The sequence below is a fragment of the Lepeophtheirus salmonis genome, chromosome 1 (genome assembly GCF_016086655.4).
Source record: "Lepeophtheirus salmonis chromosome 1, UVic_Lsal_1.4, whole genome shotgun sequence".
Classification (NCBI taxonomy): domain Eukaryota; kingdom Metazoa; phylum Arthropoda; class Copepoda; order Siphonostomatoida; family Caligidae; genus Lepeophtheirus; species Lepeophtheirus salmonis.
In genome coordinates, this window is record NC_052131.2 from 23,057,856 (window position 1) to 23,077,143 (window position 19,288).

General features: G+C 30.0%; 1 protein-coding gene across 9 annotated transcripts in view; it reads left to right on the forward strand.

Annotated features, from left to right (window-relative positions):
- The window catches only part of LOC121123780 (band 7 protein AGAP004871), a 179,097-nt gene that overhangs the window by 21,827 nt on the left and 137,982 nt on the right, over positions 1-19,288 (forward strand). For 6 of the 9 annotated variants that reach the window (XM_071889434.1, XM_040718907.2, XM_071889439.1 and 3 more), the window contains exon 1: positions 4,049-4,270. The exons of 2 other annotated variants lie outside the window; for them this stretch is intronic. The gene's annotated coding sequence lies outside the window, so the exon portion shown is untranslated. Of the gene's footprint in view, positions 1-4,048; positions 4,271-19,288 lie in introns of those variants that run through there. One more of the 9 variants, XM_071889479.1, reaches the window with a different exon arrangement.

The following is a 19,288-nucleotide window of genomic DNA, read 5'->3' on the forward strand; positions in this document are numbered from 1 at the left end:
GTTCATTTTAGTTATTTTTATCATACCAAAAATGCGTACGATTTACAACCCTTAATAATACTCTAATCATTGAAACTTTATAATGTCCCACATAATATTATATTATCAAATAGTAATTTCCATCAAAATAGTAAAATGTTACACCATTAATATGTTATCCATGGAATATTCAATTATCCTTACCATAAGTCCTACTCTTAATTCTTCATTAAAAATATTCATCCTATTTTTGATTCGTAACTTGTATAATTTCATTTTACAAGTTAACACTTTTACACGATATGCATATTATTATTTTATAATGCAATTAGGACGTAAAATTATATATTTTATTTCGAATTATTTTATTAATACTTTAAATAACTCCAGAATTTAGTAAAACTTATCGATAGACACATAATAATTAGTCCCCCTTCAACCATATTGAAGATACATACTAAGCCTAACTCACTAATCCTCTTCCTAATTCTCTTTTTGTATTTGTATTCAATATACATTCTCCATTATTCTGTTTGTACAACCATTCACTTTTTGGATTTTTACTTTTTTTCGTGCATTTTCGAATCAACGACAAATACCTTAAAGAACACTTTGAAACACGGCGAACCAATCTTGATTTATGAAAAAATTAACTTATAAGCCAAAAAACGAACTTGCCCTCCAGATCCAAGGAATCTGGTCTAATCAAGATGAAACATGGCCTTAGATACCTAACTCAGAATTCTGACAAACTTTTACTTTTGTGTGTAAAGTCTGTATCTGTCACTGTTTTTGAAATAAATACCCTATTCGTTTTTATGAGCGGGCATACAACTGTTATATTATATTCTAATAGATATATATAAAAGTGACAAACCATTGTAATACTCAGTAATTTTTTTTTTGGGTGTTCAAATTCTTTAAAATTGACATATCCTCTTCCCCATTTACTCTAATCTACATTTGGCTATAAAATTCGTTTTATAGTTATAACTAATTTAAGTAATCTCTCGCTTCTTAAAATGTGGTATATAAGAAGATCCAATAACGAAAGATAATACCCATTAGACTGTCCCTCTTCCGGATAAATATTTTTCTCTCCCTGCAGAATTTTTTTTCCTGCTGGCGAAAATAAAAAAAATAACTCTTTTGCAAAGTTTGAGATCTCTCAGGACATTTTTGGTATGGTATATATTAACTTTTAATTTGAACACAAATTCTCGTCTCCATACATATAAGAAATATTTTTGACATCAAAAATCTCGTCCAAAACCGTTAAAAAGCTAAAAGACATCCCTGGCGACAATTTCTATTACTTGAAATCCCATTCCAAAGAATAGCTCTAATTAAGTTCAAATATTTTCTAGGAATGAGTTTTCTATTTCTCTCAATATATATCGTAATACCGGGTCGTGTAAAAGTTTGAAATTATACTGAAGGAATTAAACAATGATATATAATATCTAAAAAATTTAATTAATATAATTTATAATAATGATATTAACGATAATTAATGTAGAATATTTCACTGTAGGTAGTAATAACGGCTTCTAGGCGGGGGGAGAATTTGATGCAGGTGTTTTTGATGTACGCCTCTACTTTGGCATCTTATAGCTCATTGAATGCTTTGACTACAGCTTCAGTAGTCATTAGATGACCATTCCTTTCGGATTCTCCGAGACCCACAATTTTATCCAGGTGCTTCTTGACGTTTGTCTTGATCCATATTTGACCGCAATAACTGTTTTCAGGGACATTCTGGGGAGTAAATGTATTACTGAGTGGCCCATTAAAAATCTAAACATTTTGAATTTTAAACTTCAACACGATATAATTTATTAATTAAAAATATAATTTCAACAAAATTAATACTAGAAATAGATGTGTGTCATTAATCATTAATGTAGCCGCCCTTAGCAGCAAAGATGGCAGAAGCCGCTGCAGATTTATTCCTCTTCATGGCGTCCCAGTGCTGGCTGACAGTGGCTTTGAGGTCTTCAGTGTTTGTATGACGGACACTGCAGGGCTTCCACTCGACATGCGCCCAAAATGTGTGGTCGAGAGGGTTGGTATCAGGGCTGTACGGGGACCAAAAGTGTCAAAAAGGAGTTCCAAAGAACTCAAAAGACTGGTTCAAAAGAGTCTTTCACAGAAGGAGATGGGTTTCTTTCATTGCTCGAGTCAAATGTGGCCTCTCCGTCCTCACAATGTTCTTTCCATCCACTTTTTTATAGCTCTCTAGATAGTCTGGTGTGAAACAACAAGATCTCCTGCATGGGCCCTCATGAACTTGAGGGGATTGCCTGGTCTATTTTCTTTAACTCATACGGGCCCAGTTTGACCTTTTTGACAAATCACTTATACTTCTCCATCGTTTGGTACTTGCAGACAGCGTAGACGATGGTCCTGGAGACCCCCAGCGTCAAGGAGTTCGTGAATGGAAATTTGTCGATCACGTTCAAGTGTCATTTTCTCGTTTTTTACATAATCTATTTTTTCGGAACTAATTTTGTATGCTTTAATGTATCGGAATATGAATAAATTTCAATTAATTATTGTATTAGTAAGTGTTCAGATGTCAATGGACCACCCGTTAGATAAAAATAAAGTTTCATAGTTTAAAAGTTATCAAAGAAATGGTTACTGCACATTACATACATATAACAATATCCAACTGATCATAATGATGAATTTATTTAAGTTATATATATCAATTAGTAAATAAATTCCTATTAAATCCTTAGTATATTATTGTACATTGTAATCTTTCGCTATATTATTGCTAAGTGATTTAATAATACTTTGTACGCACATAATTAGATAAAATATAATGATGTATTTTTTCTTTATTAATTGACTGAATCCCTAAGCAATATAATTTGGCATAGTTTTTAAATTTCTATGGAAATGATCGTTACTTCAATGCGGAATGCATATTTTTTAATATCATTTTTTATTTTGAAGTTATATACTTCTCGTTACAATTATAAGGCAAAATATCTTTTATTTCTGATTTAAATCTTTGAATTACGACATACATTAATTGTTAGCTGAGAATTTGCATAATTCTTGTATTATCTCTTCAAAACTTATGATGGTTAATATACAGTCAAAAATTTCCTATTTAAATTACTTATATTTTTTCCATAAGAGCTTTATGTATTGTACATAAAACTCTTTACCAAAGAAGTATATCTAGGTTTTCATCTGTTTCAAAAATCAAAAAATTTAAAAGGAATAATATTGTCGAAAAAATACCCTTTTGTTAACTGTTTTATTTTTTCAAATGTTGCAAAAATTATTTAGTTAAATTTACTGGAAATGGAAAAAAACAACTATACTTTGTAATATTAATTTAATGTGTAAAATTCATAGTTTTTTGGTATTTCTTTTTAAAAATTGAAGAATGACGTTTGAGGGGAAAAAATATTCAGAAAATGACAGATATTTTAGCTAAACATGAATTTTGATATGTCAAATTTATATGCTAACGAATCCGCAGACAAATTTGTAAAAACTTTATTTCCTAGGAATTCAATATTTTATTGAGAATACATTTTTTATACTTAAAAAAAACACCACTTTTTTGATTTTGAATAAATTTAAGGAATGTCCATATTCGTCATTCACTTTTTGATTTATAACTTAATCCCCTATCTATTTTCTTTGAGCTCAAAAACACACCTTTTTTTTTGGGTAAAGATTAAAGCCCCTTATTTGATATCCCTCCAATTGGTCCAATCCTTCTTATCCTGACCATGTTCAAAAGAGGCACTTCATCAAATCTACAGCCTCCTAGGCCCAACTCTGTGTGTACCCATAAGGGGCCCATAAACACACACACAAATTGTGATATATATACAGATTTATATATAGGATAGGAATTCGTTACAATCCTATGTCCTTTTTACTCACTTTCTGCTCCGCTCATCTTCTTCATCGCTCTCTCTCCCCCCTTCTGCCTCTTTCTCTCTCAAAATATACGTTTCTGCAATGGGTGTGTGGGACGTTTCTTGGGGCTCTTTCGGACAAAAGAAAGAAAGAAGAAAAGGATACGAGTATATGCTACACAAATTCCACTCAACAGTAGTCATGAAAAGTACCGTGTTCATTTTTAATTCTGCTATATTTATCCTGTAGAAACAACCCTTTTTGGTTCTCCGATTTTTTAGCTACTCTCAAATACAAAAGTGTTTCAAGTGTATTATATATTTTTTTAAAACTTTGTCCAATCCTTGTGCTGTTAGTGAAGATACGCGCGTCCTTGATACATATATACATAAACTTTTGCGTAAGTGTGTTTGTCTATATTCCCCCAATAGGGGATTTGGGTAATCTGTAATTGCATGTATTAAATTTTATTCATCTATGAATGGTTTTATTATACTACTTATGAGTATATATATAGGTATAGAGTGCATAAGCAAAAATGTCCCATCTGATAACTTACCCTTCAGAGGCTTATAACTTTATGTTACATATGTCTATCACAATGAAATTGATATATTATAAGCCAAATTGATTATATATATGCTGTGTAAACATAAAAACAATCTCGAACACCAATCACCCAAAGGAGAAATATCTTTTTTTTAATATCATATTTACATATAGCCCAGTATTTTATTGATGTACTGAGGTTACTTCCCGGCTTTGTATTCAAATTTCTGGAATGACCCGAGATACCCAAGAATGTTTTGTATAATTAAAAATCTTCTCATTATATTTAAAACTGTATTTGTTCCCGATTTGGCCTTTTAAATATAATGCATCAATTTCTAATATTTTGAATTTACGGCGTTTCCAAAGAGTTTCTAAGGATAATTTGTTGATAGAAATCGACAATAACCCGTGGAAGAATACAAATTTTTTCCGCACTTAATTTCCTAGTTTCCAATTTGTGTTGACAGCTACCGCCTTAATGAAAGCCTCAAAACAGGGGTTACACCTGGCACAACCCTCAATGATGGCCTCCTCAAGACATTTGATCCATTTGTTGGTAATAACAGCCTTTGTTCAGTCTTATAAACGATTTATCACGGTTATCTTTTATATTGGTTCTCTCATTCACGTTAAGGCCAGTAACATGTATCATCAAGCTAAGGTGGGGATCATTATTGATCTTGCGCTCCAGGATACTGATACAATTATCCCTTTGCTTCGTTTTGAGCATATCATATATGTAAACCGAACAGTGCACACATTCACTCCAACTATGAAATCCCTTCGTTAGAGAACTGGGATATTACAAACCCCGTGATTCATAAAAATGCTTCTTATTCCTTTGAATTTTATCACTAATACTTTTCATTATGCCCTTGAAACATTAAATCTGATTACACGCCATTCTTAATTTATCTTAATAATGCCCTGTTGAAGATAAATTGTAGATTTAGTAATTTTTAATCGAGGTTTATCGAATTTAATCAACTGTTTTGCTTAATACTCGTTCCTTTGTTTTTCCTTTTGATTTCTTCGATTCTTCTTCTTTTCAAAAAAAGGACTGAGGCGAAGAATGGTAGCTTTTATTTTATATAATACACGCAACTTCATCAAAACGAATAGGTACATGTACGTGAAAGAAATCATAGATTTATTGTCTTTTTCCTTTCTGTTCACTCATTTATCATCAGAATAATAGAAAATATGCAATATATTATAGGACATTTTTACGTTAGCACTCTGTAAGTATATATCAGGTGCTTTAAATTATAGTGTTAAAAATTCTACCTTCATTTTCACATTTTTTATTGACATAAAACGAGTAACACCTTGTAATTAGTACTTATTTATGTGTTGATTAGAACTAATTTAAAACGTATCAAACTCGGACGTGTAATTTATTCTTCCTCCCTCCCAGTTTTATTTCATTACAAAGTAGTAAGCAGTATAACTACTTTTAATGACTTGATCTTTAGGAAGGAAACATATAGAATATGTAGGGTCGTTGTGAGTTAACACAAAAACAATCTAGAACAAAATAGAGAAAATATGATGAGTTAATTTTTACATAATTTATATAATACATACAGATAGTACTGGATCAATCCTAGGACTGATCACTTAATCAGTCTCTTTTTTTTTTATCAAACCGATCTTTTTTTACCATTCAATGGTCTTAAGGACAGATATATTCGTCTTTCAGTCCTACGGTCTAAGCTATTTTTTTATTTTCTTCACTCATAGCTAGGATTGAAGAATATATATGGCAACTAGGAAAATAATACGTTCTAGTCACACATTTTCTACAGGTATTTTGTCTCCATGAATGATGTGATGTATAATAATGAAATTGTGATGAAACTTCAGCTATTCAAATGAGGTAGTAAATAGTAATTACGTGTTTTAAGCTATTTTAGTTTCTACGACAAGGATTGGTCGACTAGGACTTACAAATTTTATTGGGACTGCAGTCACTTAACTTTTTTTAGACCGATCAAACACTAAGTAAATGTAATACATCATACTACACAATTTAGTAATTTAAATTTGTTTTTTTCCATTGATTTATTATTTATTAATGCTTTATTTAGGGGTTTCAATTATTCTCAATAGTATACTCCTGTATTAGGGATCCTAGTGACGTTATCCGTTATGCTAGTAAATTTACATTAAGAACTGATAGTCGTTTATGACTAACCTTGTTATTATAACATTGGTAAGTGCGTCCGTTTTAGGTGTTGTAGTTATGATAAAGACGGTAAAAACCGGTTTTAATACTGGCAATTTTTTTAAAGACTGGACTTATAGGACTGTCTTTTTAAAATGATTAAAAAATACTACATAAACCCTTTTGTCACCTATAAGGTTTGATTTCACATTTCTAAAATCAGAAAATATACCCAAGAATGTTAGCTATAGTTGGAAGCATTTATTTATCTTATTAGACTGTATTGGGTCCCGAATTGGTCCCCTAAATTTCACATTTCATTCTAGGTTTAAGTTTTGTTAGAATTTTCTGTTTTTGTTTTAAATAAGAGTCGACGGTCCTTTCTAACAATAAAAATATTTGAGTTTTGATTCAAAATTATGTTTTTCATAAATTTTCATTGAAATTGACTTACTATTTTTGATGTTATTATAAAAAAATTAATAATATTCTTTAAATTTTTATCTTTAATATTTCAAAAAATACAGAGTTTTAATATTTGTAACACACGAATGATTAATATTATTGGAATCTCCATAAAATTTCCGAGCCAAAAAATTGTCAAACTACTCAAATCTATGATTTTAAATCTCAAGGGTCAAATATGATACGTATGTTGTTATTAAATTTTTTTCAATACATGATGATTCCAAGGGATTTATCTAAATAATTTGATTATATAAGTTTATGATAATTCCTCAAATCATCCCCAGGTTTGGGATTTTTCTAAAAATTGATTTTCGAGTATATTCGTATACATTTTTATGAAAGAAGTATTCTCAATACATATAAAAAAAGTCATAGAAAAGGAGTTTGATAATTTGGGACACTTTGCAGAAAAATGACTATTTGTAATTCTTATCTAAGATTATCAACATTTAAGAATCAAGAAATAGATTGAAGAGTTCCAAAGTTCTAATACCAAAGACAATCTTATAATTTCTATATTAATACTCTACTTTTTCCATCCATCTCCATATTTGGACATCAATGATTACATTTATAATAACAATTTGTGATATCACGTTCGTTATTTGAAGTTTAATTAATAATTTATTTTCTATATGCTTGTTGTACTTTGTTTGAAATTTTTGTTTAAGAAAAAAAACTAAGCAATTATTATGATCATCACTGTAGAGACGTCGCAAATTTCCCTTAAAGTAGCAAAAATTGATATTCACGATTACAAAATTAAGTGAAACAACGTAGCTTAATGGACAACACACTCGGGAGAAATTATTCTCCTGAACTCAAGATGTGCAAGTTCGCTAAAGGAGGAAATATTTTTTATGTAAATAGATTTCAATGAAGATTCCTAATTAAAAATTGAATATACATATCAGTTTGAAAGGCCATATCGGTGCCAATATCAGTTTTTTTAAACAAATATAGGTTTTAAACTACAGACAAAACTCTTTTTTATCTTAAGTAACCCCGGAAATGTGAATACAAATCTTATAATTGACTGAAGGCTGTCGATAAAATATAAGACTGTATGCATATCTAATGCAAAAAATAAAATGGATATTTCTCATTTACTTAATTTTTGTTCAAGTGTATTTTTGGTATATTAACTAAGCACAAAGGTATTCACAATCAATTTTAAGGACAATCCTTTTAGCTTGCGTTTGTATTGATATGTCCCACATATAAGGTTGTACAAAGGGAAATTAGATATCAGTCAAACAGATGAGTAAAACATAAGGTCTTTAACAATCATACGAGTCTATAAAAGAGCAAATAACAAGGAGAGAGATTGCCAATTTAGAAAAAAACTCATTAAAAAGACCCTTCCTCTCAAAAAGGCCACTTTATAGACTACATATACCTATAATATACACTTAATATTTTAATAGTCGCAATAACGTTTTCTTTTTATGTTATTCATATGTAGGTAGTTTATTTAGTACATATTTTCTAGAAATTATATATCAATAAACCTTTTTTTTACTACGTATTCGTATGACAATCTAGTTAGAGTGGAACCCACATATAGTGACAAAAACTCCATTTATCTATATTTTAAAAATAATAAGTCGATCGGGATATAATGTTTTAGTTAATAAATGTGTGATTTGTTTCATATTTCACATCATAATTTTGTGTGATTCATTGCTAAGATATTTGATAAAGTGATGTTGTTTAAAATAGCAAGGGGTTTTAAATTTCCATTCAATTTTAACACTATTTTTGGATATATGAGCATATTCTAAGCACTCTATATAGAAAAAATAATCCCCTCCCCTCACCCTGAAAATTATTTTTTTTAAATAAAAGCTGATTTATAAAGTTGAACGAAGGTTATCTTTTAATCCCTGTTAGTTTATTTGTTAGTAACCAGGATTACTAATCGATTTTGATCAAACTTGGTACGAAGAATATATAGGTTCACAGTAAGAGTCCATTAAATTTTGAGAGATCAAGGTCACAAAAAAAAAAAAAAATAAAGAATGCATATTCGACTATGACTTTGGAACAAATTGAGATGCGTAACTTAATTTGATACTAAGCGGAGGTTTTGGGCTCTATCGAGTGCCCATTCTATATTCCTTTGATATATTTCTAAAGTATTTACTCTGTTGATGATAAAAGTAATATATTCCATAAATCAAGAAGTAATTTGTATTATAGGGTTTATATGAAATATTCATTACTTTAAGTGAATTTTAGGTGCCAAAAATAATCTCCATAATTTTTATGAGGTTGAGTTCATAGAATAGCAGCTGATATGGGTCGTATTCCTTCAATTGAAAAAAAAGAGAAATAGGAAAAACAAAGGAATTACTTGAAAGAGAACAAATTCATCAAATCTTAATTAAAATTTTTAAATTTTATGAATTGTTCCATGAAAATACATTTTTACAAAAAAAGTTACATTTATTCTGAAAAATGTTTCAGGAGTTAAAATCTATTTATATGGATTTGTATGCATTTCCTAAAATTTACGGTACAAAAAATCCCAGTTCACTAAACACGACTTAAGCTGATTTAATGGTATGATTAGAGGAAATAAACTTCAAGATTATACTTTATTAACATACCAATGTCCAACATATTGTTATGTAGGAATGTGAATGTTTCATAATGCTCATATCAAGGTCAAAACATTTACTCTACTCTGAACTCAAAAATATTCCAGGAATTAAATCTATCGTTTATTTACTATAGATTTGAACAATGTTTTATAAATGTATATTGCTCAACTATTTAATAACTTTTCTGTTCATGTTGACAATCTCCTCCTTTTTGTTACAAAACCATCTCGTTATAGTCATTATCAGGATCAAGTGGGCACATTAATATTCACATATATTGCTACCCCTTTGTTTATTAGTTGAAATAATGATTAATTAAATCAAATGAATTGTCCTTTTTCAAACTGTAGAAGAAGTGGTGGGAGGGTGATTTGTTCAAAAATTGAAAATACATTGCAGAAATCCATTTATTTTGCACCTCTATATAAGATTAATATGCTTGAATGAACTTGCAGACTTAATTAAAGGGAAAGTTGTTAGATTTCCGAAATTTAATTCAACTTTATATAGAATTTGAATTCCTATTTTTTGGCGGAGCTGAATTAGTACTCAGTATACGAGTTATCCAACCGCGATTACTCGTATTCAAATGCGCCATTGAACATTTATCAATTAATATAAATTATATCCTGAATTACTGATGTGGTTCTCGTGATTGGATGAATTTTGATAAAGTTGTATGATCTGATGGCAAAATAATCAATATTTCAAATGCAATCTCTTCCAGAAAAACAAAAATAATGTATCCTTTAACTCCACCAAAACAGTTTTTATCCAATAACTGGACAAGAAGTTGATCAAGATTATCATTCATATTTTTGACAATGATCAACATTATATTTTGGGGTACGTATTTCGGAGAATGCGAGGATAAGAAGGGAGTGAGAAATATTCTTTTTACTGAATTGAGATTTATGCCAACATCAGCTTCCTTTTATAAGATTTTAGGAGAAGAAAATGAATTACTGTTATAAAGAGGAGATCCTTCAAGACTCATAGTACCATTAGATCAGGAAAAATATTGTAAAGTTTTATTTAATGCCATAGCGTTGCTACTATATGTACGTTAACAATTCCTTTCTATCTTATTTGTTTTAGAAATAGACAGCAAAACTTTGCAATAACTATCTGGTCACTCTGAATACTCCAACTTCTACTAAAGCTACGCTTTTAATAAAATATGACATAAATATAGTAGATTTAGTTAATTTCTACTATTTATACATAAATACCATTATGAATTTAAAAAAATCACTTAAAGTAGGCGGGAATTCATCATTCAGAGCTAGATATTAACACAGCGACGATTCATTAGAATTTGAAAAGAGATAAGAAAGAAGAGTGATAACATCAACTATTTTTCCTTCTCGAAACGATAATTGTCTTTACGTTTTGCCCATCCCTAATGATATTTTACAATTATGATGTAAGCTTTATGCCTATAGTTTTTTTGTTGTTCAAGAAAAAGGGAATGTTGCAACTAGGATTGTGTCGATTCTTATTTAAGATCGCAGTCCAGTCCCACTATTCGGTCCCGTAAAGAAGGTAACATATGTCCCTCGTGACGTTATTGGGGGTGTTTTTCTATTTTTAATTATTCAGCTACACAATATAATAAATAATATTATCAAGCAGCATATTGCATATAATGAAAACAGGGATATGTTTTGCAAGATATGTGCAATACCTTTTATACATATCTTATTCGGCTTAATAAACTCACGATATTGGGAAAAAAAAAAAATCAAGGAGGACAAACATTTCTGAAGACTAGTCCCAAGGACTGACGGACTTAACAACCGGTACAATGGACTGAAAGTTACGAAGACCTATATGACTGGTCCTAAGACTCGACTGGACCAAATAAATATGGACCGACACTACTCTAGTTACAACTCCCTCCGATCTTTCCTATTGTAAATTCTTCATTTAAAATGATTCATTTCATTTTTTGATTGGAACTAGATAGTACTATTAGGGTTGTACGAGTTACAAACCTAGATACCTAGTTAGACCTTTTCCAAGAGTCCATATTTTTATTAATCATCTTTGAGGTATGTTAGAGATTTATTAACTCAATCAATTAGCCAATCACAATTGCCTTTTTTACTCAAGTTTAGCAATTTTTCATCTTTTTTATCATTTCTTGATTGATAAGAATATATATATATATATAAAGGGATTGGCTAGCCCAATATGTTCATTCATTATGAATAATTATGAATGTTTTAATAATACTATCAAAAAGAAGACAAAAGGATATTTTTCCAAAGGTCTATATGGGGACATTTTGTAAAAAAAGATACTTAATTTAGTGCGTCCGACATTTCGGAAAACCTTTTTACCAAAAACCACTTTGCCGAATGAACACTTCATATTACCCCATCTTTAATGTTAAGATATTTAATTATTTGCCACAAATTACAATGATTAAGTGTTGACTATTTATAGTTGATTCATTTGGTTATAAGAATGCTTCAAACTGCTATTAGAATAAAAATCATGACAACTGTCCAATAATTAATTATACAAATAAATTAGAAAGATAAAAAATGTTTAAAGAAGAGAAGAAGTCAATGATTGAGATTTAATGGACAATGTGAATGAATAAATCGTTTCGATCAAACCTGTGAGAGCTCCTATGTATTTGGTCAAGTCCTGTTTGAGGATGTTTCTTACAGTATAATTATCAAGATGTACTTGTCATTGGAGTAGAGTAATAGATAATGACATAGTATAACAACTTCAAGCAAATATTATTTTTTAGGCAAAGTAATCAATCTGCAAAGTGTTTGTTCAGTAAAATGTCATTCTGGCAATAGTCTTCTAGAACCACTTTTGAAATACGATGGTATATGTTAATTTAAAATAAAATGATATTATGATACCTAAAACAATTCTTACTTTATTATCTTTACTAATTTACTATACGTACAACAATTAATATGTTTCATGTATTAGAGGTAAATTAATGAGTGTTCTTTTAGAGGACAATATTTTCCTATTAATTATATTAATAAATGATCATTATATATACACAACACAGTAGCCTGTGGTTCGAATGTAGTTCGAATCCTTTACCGTTTTAGTACTTTAAATAATATATTACTTTATATGTACGTCAACCTTAGTTTTTTATACTTTATATCAATGATAACGAAATTATAAGGACCAAGGAGAATAAGTTATAACTTTTTTAGAATAAGTGTACAGGCAGTGATACTTATCGGAAGTGTTTTGGGCACTTTAAAAAAAGAAAACTAAAAATGAACATAGATATCCTGACAATGATGTAAATCGTTTGTATTTTTTATCTGGCACATTTTCGTGGAATTAAAATCTGAAAAATGAAATTTGGTTTACTTAGTTAGCTGTTGTTATTATTATATTACTCCTGAGTAGTGAACCTTCGTGTACAAGGGTGTCAGCAAGATTATATATATATATATTTTTTTTTTTTTTGGGGTCTAGGTTTTTGGAATTTAAAAAAAAAAATTCAAAGTTATTTACAGAAAATTAATTTTTTTGCTAAAAAAATAAAAATAATTTGACTGAGTGAGGGCAAACATTTCTAGAAAAAACAAAAATCTCATTGGGGGAGGGGGCTCTAGCACGGCCCACCCCCTGCGGGCACTCCTGGTCTTTTGTCGAAAAAGACAGAGAGTAACTTTTAGGATTTATGGTGGAGTTATAATTGTAAGTCCTTGTTGGACTCAGAGTAGAATTGGGGATCCTTGTCGGAGTAATTCTTCCCAATGTCCCTATTTATTTTGTTCTTCCCCTCATCATAATCTAATCAAACTTCATGACAGTTAAGCTGCTCTCTTCCAAACATTCTTTAAATTGTCAGGGTTACCGTGTTCATTTTTCTTTAACATGACCAAAAAATATACTCATGTTTTCATCAATATAGGTAGACTAAAGTGCTTGTCTGTTGTCATAGGCATCAGGGGATTTGGTATAATCTGCGCTTCCCAACAAGTATTTATATATCTCCCTCCTATTTCCAAGTAATATATACAATCTTAATAAAAATATGCTGAAAACAGTTATGTCGATTGAAGGTCATTCCATATTTCTGGAGTATTTTCCCCTCCTCCTTGCTGTAAAAAAATGTCCAAAACAAGGCTTGTACTCATTTGCCTTTTAAATGAATTGACTAAGGTCAGAATAACTTTGTATTTATTAGGTAGGGAATAGAGCCAAAAATGTACTAGGGTGAGGTGGATCCCACAACTTTTCTCAAATAATTTTTTTTTTGCTCCTCTGTGTGAATGGAACGAATGAACAAATCTGTGTGAAATACATATTAATACTTAACTTGAGCACAAAGTCGATTAAATTTTGGAAAAAAAAAAAATTTAATATCCAATTTTTGGGCTCTCTCATATATTTTGTGGGACTTCAAATTGTTGAATAGATATAAACGGATTTAAAATAAACTAATTTATAATTCGTTCCAAAAATAATTATTGCACAAAATAAAATAAAGAGCATACAGTGATGTACGGATTGTTCACAGTAAATATCTTGTGAATCTCTCATCCAATTTTTGGTAATAATGTAAAAACTATTAGAATCTAAAAATATATAGGTATGGCAAAAAACAAAAAAGAAACAAAAAAAACCAAAAAAAAACCCCAAAAAAAACCGATTAGGTACATTCAAAAACAAAAAAAGGTGAATCTCATAGTTTTTGTCCATTGTTCCAAAATTTTATTTATCTTTGTGCACAAGGTAAATATCAACAAATTTTAATGAAATTGCAATCTCAGTAATAGGACTGTAAATCTTAAGCATTTTTAGTTTGCAATTTTTGTTGTTGTTGGTTTTTATTTTCTAAGCCTGCTATAATTATTTTATCATTCTTGAGGAGAGAACATCAAAATATAGAATGTAATAACGAATATTTGTTTGGGAGTTATAAGCTGAAGTCCTTGTTAGACTTTGAGTTTAATTAAGGATCGACATCGGATCAATTCCTGGCTGTACATGTCCTTACTTCATATAGAATAGAACTTGTTTTATTTCCTTCATCTCACAGTTAATCGTCGCTTTTAAACGAAATTACTACGTTCTGATCATTAATGAGGATTTGTTGGGGAGCTTTAAGTAAATGTCCTTGTTGAACTCAGAGTAGAATTTAAGACATCGAGTAATTCCTGCACTGTCAAAGCTATTTGCATCTTATTTAATTAAACATCTTGATAGCTAAACAGCTCTCCTCTTAAACATTCTTTGAATTGTCCTTGAAATAGAATTAAAAGTCATCATTGGAGTAATTTTGGCAGTTTCATAGCTGCTTGCAGCTGATTTAATGAAAAGCCATGCAAGTTCAGCTGTTCTTCTCTCAATTCTTTTTTAATTGTCCTTGATGGACTCCAAATAGAATTGATGACCCAGATGTTAGTGTAATTCCTGCACTTTCATAGCTGCTTCTAGCTGATTTAATGAAACGTCTTGACAGTTTTGCTGTTCTTCTCTAAAAAATTATAACTGTCCTTGTTGGACTCAGAATAGAATTGAAAATAATATAATTGCTTGCAGCTGATTTAATTAAAAGTCATGACTGCTAAGCTATTCTCCTCTATAACCACATCAAAAAAAAAAAAAAATGCTTAGAATTTAGAACCTTTTTCATGTGGCCCTCACAGAATACCAAAAAAAAGCTTAGGGATTGTATATGATGAACAGATAAGGATTTTGACAGACAATCCTCACCCTACTGAACATTCGAAAATAAATAAAAAGTCTCTTACTTAATGTATTATGGTAGGAATGAATTTTTAAATCAAAGAAGGGTGGTGGTGGTGGGGCTTTCTTTTTGGGTAAGCTGAAAATTGACATTTTTATTATTATTGTTATTGACATTAAATAGAACAAAACAGAAAAAGAATGAAATGAAGGGAAGACTAGAGGAAGAGTCAGTTTATAGATATTAGGTTCGTATCTATGTTGTTTGTAAGTACATAGTAGTTTTTCTCATTTCCCGGCAAATTCTCTTTGTGCAGAATCCCGGGAAATATTTTTGAAATTTTGGGATCCGATTAGTAAATAATAAATGATTAGGAATTAGTTTGCACATTTTGTCAGAAAAAATACTACATTTTCAGTTAATTCTCATTTTCTCGATTTTTATCATACTCACTAAGTGTGTCAATGTTTTTTTTTTAGAACCTTCGGATCCCGTTTTTTATTATTCCGTAGCTCAATCATATCCCCAATAATAAATCTAATTAACAAGTGATGAAAGAGCAGAGTCAGTTACGATCATGCGATGGAGTAGCGAGCAACGTGCGTTTGTCCTCAATGCCTACTTTTCGAATCGACTGTCTGTGATTGCAACCCCCACCACCCTTCGAAATTGTTTCAATATAGCCACAAGAGCCCCTGTTTCGAACCATAAATAAATTGTTACACACTATTACTGTTTTACTGCTCCATGAATGATTGTAATGACTAAATGAAGTTTATATTTATTATGAAAGAACTTAATGCAGGTTTTCTACAGAATTGTAAATCCCGGATAAACGAAAGCCTGTAGTAGAGAAACCCTAGTACATACCATAACGTGGTAATCCTAAGTTATATTCTTAATATATATATATATATATATGTACACACACACACTGTATATTTAGAATAGATGCCATTCTTGTTAAAAGGATAAAATTAAAGGGATGACAATATGGGTATTATTGGGTAGTTCAAAGATGAAGACGCAAAAATTAAGAAAACAAAAGATTTTATCATTTATATCTTATACATACATATGTACATAGATATCGTTGAGTAAATGGACAATGTCTAACTAAAAGCCATCTCTTATTTGTATTAGGGGGACGATGTATTGTTGCAACACACTGTACTGGCTATTAGAGCTACAAACTTTCATGTAGAATACACAAAATGAAGACACGTGCAACATTTGTTGCTACTCTCTTTGTAGAACAAATCCTCAATGAGTTATTTTTGAGTTTAAAGAAAAGAAAAATATTAAAATGATAGTTCAATGATCTGCCATGGAACTCTAGACGGCATTATTAATTCTCTCAAATGAGTCGTTTTTTCTTTAATTATATATATACAAAAGAATATCAAAGAAAAATAGGGCCCGAATATATCTTGTGTTTAGCATTTTTTAAATGTCAAACTAGAAATTTCAGCAAATTTTAATCTTAACGATTATTTTTGGCAAAATTTTATTTTTTATAATTTCAAATTAAAAATTCTTTACATTGCGGAATATTGTTTAATATGTTCAATTTCAAAAAATTACAAACGAAAAATGTATATAAATACAAATTTAGAACTAAGAACTGAAAGTATGTATAAGAATAAGAATCTTTGACTCATGTGAAAAAAAAGGAAATAAAAATGACGTCGATAGATTTCCAGGTATCAAGAATGCCATGTCTAACTTAAAAGTTAAAACCAAAAATGAAAACAAAAATTTCAAGCAGGAAACACTCTAAAATACTATATTTTATGCTTGTGAGTAGTAAAAAATATGCACTAAATTTTTTGGATTTTTTAGGGGGGGGGGAAGGGCTGCAACCCCTCCACCTCATTCCGTACGGAATTTCCTGATCTCATTGCTGTTTGTAGCTAATTTAAAAACGTTAACGACAGCTACCCTTCCAAATATTCTTCAAATTGAATCAGGGTTACCACGTTAATTTTCATTTTTTTATGACATATCAGCATTTAATATTATGAAAATCTCTGTTTATACTATTAAATTTGATTTAATTGCCGCTTAATATCTCCAAGAAATTCTGATTACTCCCACTAGTATACATAAAACATCTATGAACAAGAAATTCTAATTTGCCAACGAATTTTAAACTATTACCAGCAACATAGGCAAGTATTTATATGTGTATATTTGCTATATGACTTACAAAATTACTTTATGTTTGAATTTTAATTAAATGTTTGAAAAAAAACCCTGTTTGTAAGTCAAAAATTTAGAATGTGCTTTTAACATAATTTATCGTTTAAAAAATTGAATCTACGTAAAAAATGATGTTACTAGTTTAATGTTGTTATTAATAAAAATGCGTATAAGTGTACAACAATACTTTCATAGGACATCAATTTGTTTACATAGCCAATAGGAGTTGTGCCGTCTTCCAGCTAAGATAGTAACACATAACACATTACATTAGTTTTTTCTTGTAATTTAGTACCTTGTTTACTTATTTGTATTGTACAATAGCAAAGTACAGTAACGTCACCTTGCAGATTTGCTATTAGTCCGTGTTTTGGCTTAGCACAGATTTGCTCAATAGCTTTTTAGAAAGGAGATCTACTAATTACATAAAAAAAAAAATAATAATGTTACTACAGATTCAGAGTTTCGAAGATATTGGATTGTTTGGAATATTTATCTACTCACGAAAAGAGTAAAATGTTAATTCGTTGTATGACAGTCTTGATCAGACCGGTTTAAACAGTTTGGTATTTCCACGGAGTCAAGTAGTTATCCGGAATATATATTAGGTAAAATAAATTAATAAAATTATTTTCAATTAGATCTCTTAGTTTTTCTTCTACATATTTGATATACATAAAGTGGAGTTGTATTCGAACTCGAAAAAACTCGAGTTAACAAAACCCAACATTTTTTTAAATTACACGAACACGTTCAGAATTTAAATCTTGTGGGAAGATTTGATTGTGCTTAAATCCGAATAATCAAAACTTAAAACCTAATGTTTAATAGTATTAATAATTATTAATTAACTATAGAATTTCAACAAAATAAATAGCATAAATAGACGTGTGTTCTCTTAATCATTAATGTTGCCATCCTTAGAGGTAATGATGGCTTCCAGCCGGTGAAAGGCCTGTTACTCTCTGTGGAACTAGTACTCTGTCATGACCTTTATGACAGAGACCTTCTTCCTCTCCAACGTTTCAGACTTGCTGACGGTGTAGGTCCTGGAGACGCCCAACTGCTTGGAGTGCGCCAATTGAAATTTGTCAATTATGTTCAAGCTTCCTTTGCTCGACTTGTGCATAAGTTAGAGATTTCAGGTGTGTTTAGTTTTGTAACTAATTGTTAATGGTTTATTATATCGAAAATTGGTATACAGGCAAATTTTTAATTATAATTTCCTGTTAAGAAAACCAACACATTAATATGTACATCTATATCTATAATAATGCTTACCTCGAACTCCTTTTATGATATTTGCTACAAAATACTGTAATCCAGGGGATTAGATCTGGTGATGTGGAAGACCAAGAGTTCTTGTCCCAGAATTCACAATTATGTCCAAGCGTTCTTTCACCATCTCTATCGTGAGGACTGGTACTTTTTGTAGAGATAAAATTTTATTTTTTGGAGAACAACTATTAATTTTTGTTTCTAAAAAACGTAATTTTTGGGAATAACTATGAATTTTTGAAAATGCAATTTTTAAAGTTTTATTGTGACTAATTTTGTATTTTTGAAATCTTTTTACAAAAAAACTAATATTTGAAATTTTATTTTTGGATTTTTTTTTCAAAAAGTTCTAAAAATCAAGATCTCTCCCCCCCCCGCCCAAAATATAATCCTGCAGACGCCCCTGAATTTAAACTCTGTATTATGGAAAATAATCCAACCATTTTAGCA